Consider the following 4,892-nt stretch of genomic DNA (forward strand, 5'->3'; position numbering starts at 1 on the left):
GATGCCCCCCCCCCCCGATGCAGGTTCCGCTGCTCTGTGGCTTCCCAGCACTTCGTGTGTTTGCCTGGTCTGGGGTCTGAGGCACGAAGGCCTGTTTGGAACTTGGCCCGTGGGGGGTAGTATTTATTGTGCTAGCTCAAGTAACGATGGTGTGCAGGGAAAGAAGCAAACTAAAACCAGATGGGGAATTTGGGCCAGCTCCTTGGGGGGGGGGAGATTTCTTGAACGTTTGCCAAAAGAAGCGGGGGGGGGAGAGACAGGCTGGCCCAAGAAATAACGCTGTTTACTGGGGGGCACTGTTGTTTCAGACAAACACAAAAGCTGTATGTGTGTGCGTGTGAGGGAGAGAGACCTTTGATGCAGAGGGCAGATCAAAACCCACCCCACCCCCGCCCTGGTCTTCGCTCCCCTTCCTCTGCCTGTGGGCCTGTGAGGTGCTGGCATGCTTTCCTCGCCCACCTCATGTGGCCAGCTGGTATCGGGTTGCACCCCCCATACTGGAAGAGACCAAAGACAGACAACTTCCCACTGAAAAGATCATTTTAAAAAATACAGATATTTCCCCCCTGTTTTTCTCTTCCTTCCATTTTGTCCTCCCTCGCAACAGCCCCTTGAGGTTGGCTACGCTCAGAGTAGACGAGTGGCCCCAGGTCGCCCAGTGAGTTTTCCGGTGGGGGGTGCAGGGTCGGTCTCCCAGACCCCTGCTGGGCTGCCTTTCCAAGACCTGTGGTCAAACATCTCTCTTGACTGTGAATGCAAAACACATCCCACTGCCTGGAGACGAGCTGCCACTGCTGCCCCTATCCTATGCCAGAGAAGGCACAACCTGCAAACTCTGGATACTGAAGATCCCAGTTTGTCATTTTGGGAGGGGCTCTAGTCCCACAGATGCAGAGAAAGCACAAGACGTAGCTGCTGTGTAAATCCAGAGTGAGACTGGAGGCCCCGCACCTGGTCAGAGGCCATCTTCTCTTCAAAGCGGGCCCCGAGACGCGGATGAAGCCTTTGGCCCAGTTCTGCATCCCACCAGATTTTTGTGGTGGGGGGGGGGATTGCACCCAAGGGAGTGTAGCTGTGTATAGGGCGGGCTCCAGCTTATTTTGCACCCTAGGCGAGGATCCCTTATGCCCCCCCCGTGCGCCCACCAATTTTCAAAAATAAATGCACTTTAGGAAGAATGAAAAACACAAATAATCAAGAAACTCCCAGAGTACGGGGCCGGGTGCAGTTTGGTGCCCCTAAGAGCCATCCCGCTCTAGGCGATCGCCTAGTTCTAGTGAATGAGCCGGCCCTGGCTGTGTGCCCCTCCTTTCTTGACTGTCTTTAGCAGCACTGAGATTTCACTTGTAAGCTCTCTGGAGACGGAGACCTCTCTTTTCCGTTGGCTGCTCTGTACAGAGCAGCCTGCTTGGAGGTTAACCCTGCAACAGGACAAGATGCACCCCTTGTGAAAGGTGGCGGACTGGCTGGGTGCCTTTGGTGCCTGGGTTTCCAGTTCAGTATATTGTTTATGCCTATGGATCTATTAATTAAACATAACAATAGATATGACTTGGGTAAATTACAGTACGAGATCAAGTGACTGTGATCTTGGTACAATTTTCCCTGTGCTTGTTTTACATACTAGGTGATTGATTCAGGTGGGCAGCCGGTGTTGGCCTGGAAGCAAAAGAACAAAGTGTGAGTCCAGTGGGGCACCTTTAAGACCAACAGAGCTCAATTCTGGGTAGAAGTGTTTGGGTGCACCCGGTCTGTGCACACAGCAAGTATAAGGAAAGATCCCTTCCAGCAAAGAGTGTTAACCATCTAGAGCAGAAGCGCAAAACTTTTAAGAGCTCAAAAAAAACTGGCTGCCAAAAGCAGGAGATTTAAGCAATTATAAGTTTTTTTAAAAAAAGAAGCAGCCAGCAAAGGGAGATGGAGAAGGGGTGCTGCCCTCTAGTGTCCCGTCAAGCCTCTGATCCATACTGATCCTAAGAAACTGCCTTGTACCTGCTCAGTCTGGTCTCCCAGGCGAAGGTCTTGGGCAGAGGAGGCCTTTCCCCACACCCAGTGTTCCCTCTAAGCTGAGTTAGCGTGAGCTAGCTCACAGTTTTTTAGCCTCCAGCTCACACATTTTAGCTCAGGAAGAATGGCTCTAGAGCAAACTGATTTATGCAGGAGCCAAATCATTTGCTCGCAACTTTAATGCCAGCAGCTCACAAAGTAGAATTTTTGCTCACAAGACTCCACAGCTTAGAGGGAGGAGCATTGTGCCACACCTCCACCCTGAGAGCCAGGAACAGCAGATACCAGCCAGGGGCTGTACCCAAGACCTTCTGCCTGCCCACCAGAGACTCTCGCCTCTGACCTTGGTCTCTTTACCCAAATAAATGAAGCTTCCTTGTGCAGAGTCAGACCCGGGGCACCCTGTAGGCCAGCATCGTCTCCTCCGACCAGCAGTGGCTCTCCCAGGTCTCAGACAGAGAAAGGTTTTTCCCAGCACTGGAGACTCTTATTTGGCAGTGTTGGAGGTTGCCAAACAGGCGCTCTACTATGGAGCAGCGTCTCCTGGCCAGAACAAGACCATATGAAAGTTCTGTGTGCAGAGTCAGGCCCGTGGTCCTTCTGGCCGAGTCTGGTCTCTGGCTGTAACTCTCCCAGCTGTCAGACAAAGGGAGGCCTTTCCCCAGAACATGCTGTGGAAGGTCCTTCTGGGCCTCCTGCATGCGACGCAGGTGCTCCTTTCCGAGTGAGTCTTGACCTGGTCTCTTGGGAAGCTTGTGGCTGAAACACCCCCCACCCCGGTCATCAGCCCCCAGGTCCATGAAGCCTCAAGAAGGGCCTTTGGTCACCTTCACTCCTGCAAGCAAGGCTGCCAACCGACCAGGGGGAAAAGGCGTGCTCAGCAGCAGCTGGAAATTAGCCAGTTACACTTTCTATAGCCTGGAGATTAGATATCAGGAAGCTCGCAAATGACCATGCACCGGAATAGTTGGTCACAGGGCCAGCCAGAGGACTAGTGATCTTGGGCTTGGTTCTGAGCAGGTCTTAATACCTTGTGAGGAGGCTAAAAAACTGTGAGCTAGCTCACACTAACTCAGCTTAGAGGGAACACTGCTGCCAACTGACCAGGGGGAAAAAGGCGTGCTCAGCAGCAGCTGGAAATTAGCCAGTTACACTTTCTATAGCCTGGAGATTAGATATCAGGAAGCTCGCAAATGACCATGCACCGGAATAGTTGGTCACAGGGCCAGCCAGAGGACTAGTGATCTTGGGCTTGGTTCTGAGCAGGTCTTAATACCTTGTGAGAGATGTAGAGGTTGTTAACACCAATTGGGAACAGTGACCACATACCTTGTGAGAGATGTAGAGGTTGTTAACACCAATTGGGAACAGTGACCACAATGCTATTAAGTCCAGCATTCAGATCAGGGGAAAGTTACCCCTAAAGTTCAAAACAGTAACATTTGATTTCAAACGAGGGAACGTTACAAAAATGAGGGGAATAGCGAAAAGGAAGCTGAAGGGGAAACACAAGAGATTTTCTTTTTAAAAGTGGGAACGTCTGCCCCAATGAGTTGCACGGTAGAGACCTCAGGCTGTGGGAAAAGAACTGTAAGTCAGTAAGAGATTTTGAGAAGCGGGTTGCTAAAAGCATCAAGGCAAACAAACATTTTTTAAAATATATCCGGAGCAGGAAACTAGACAGTCAGCCTAACGTCTATCCCAGGCAAATGAGTAGAAACTGTAATCAACAATAGAATTGCTAGGCACATAGAGGGACAAAGCTTGCTAAGAGAAAATCAACATGGCTTCTGCAAAGGGAGGTCCTCTTCAACAACTTTTTGGAGTTTTTTGAGAAAGTGAACAGGCATGTAGACAATGGTGACCCAATAGGCATTATATACCTGGACTTTCAGAAGGCTTTTGACAAGGTACCTCACCAAAGGGTCCTGAGCAAACCTAGCAGTCATGGGATAAGAGGACATGTTCTCGTATGGATTAAAAACTGGTTAAATAACAGGAAGCAAAGAGTTGGAATGGACAGTTCTCACAATGGAGGAAGGTAAGCAGTGGGGTCCCACAAGGGTCAGTATTGGGGTCGGTCAGGGGTCATTTCTTAGAAAAAGAGCTGCAGGAGCTCATTAGCATAACTTATTAGCATATGTCACACCCCCTGACATCACCGGAAGTGTGCCCCAGCCCCTCTGACAGGCAGAAGCACCTGGGATCCATTCTTTCCCCCCTCTCCCTTCCCTTTGCCTCCAAGTCGGGCGAAGGAAAAGGGGAGGGGGAGGATCTCAGATGCTTCTGCCTGACAGAGGTGCTGGCATGCCCACAGCCAGCCTGGGTGAATTTATAGAATCCTAGACTCTAGAGTGGTAAGGGACCTCCAGGGTCATCTAGTCCAACCCCCTGCACATTGCAGGAAATTCACCAATAACAGGAAGTGATGCACGACGTAGAGCACGTTGGGGGCGTGACCCAGATAATCGGGCGTGGCCCAGATCGTCGACGGTCTGGGCCACGCCCCCAACGTTAGCAACGTGGCTGCGTCACCACCAGTGACACAGCTTCAGGGAGCGGAGTTTCCCCTGGGGCCCGATTCCGCCACGGGGGTTTCCCCGCCCCCACTTGGCAGCCCTAGTTTTGGGGCACGTAGAATTGGATCCCCTGGTCCAATTTTCTTCAAACTTGGTTGGTATCTTGGGGAGAGGCTCCAGCAGCTACCCTGCGAGTTTGGAGCCTCTCCCTCAAACCCCTTCCCCTCCATACCCCAGAATATACCCTATGTTTTCGCCATTGACTTCAATGGCCCATAGGATATAATGGGGCCGAAATTGACATTCGACTGGCTCATTTTCAGGCCCGGCGTTCTAGCACAGCCTGCTTGGACATCACACGCGAGA

Source organism: Gekko japonicus, unplaced genomic scaffold (assembly GCF_001447785.1).
Source record: "Gekko japonicus isolate JY-2015 unplaced genomic scaffold, Gekko_japonicus_V1.1 scaffold4056, whole genome shotgun sequence".
In the NCBI taxonomy this organism is placed as follows: Eukaryota; Metazoa; Chordata; class Lepidosauria; order Squamata; family Gekkonidae; genus Gekko; species Gekko japonicus.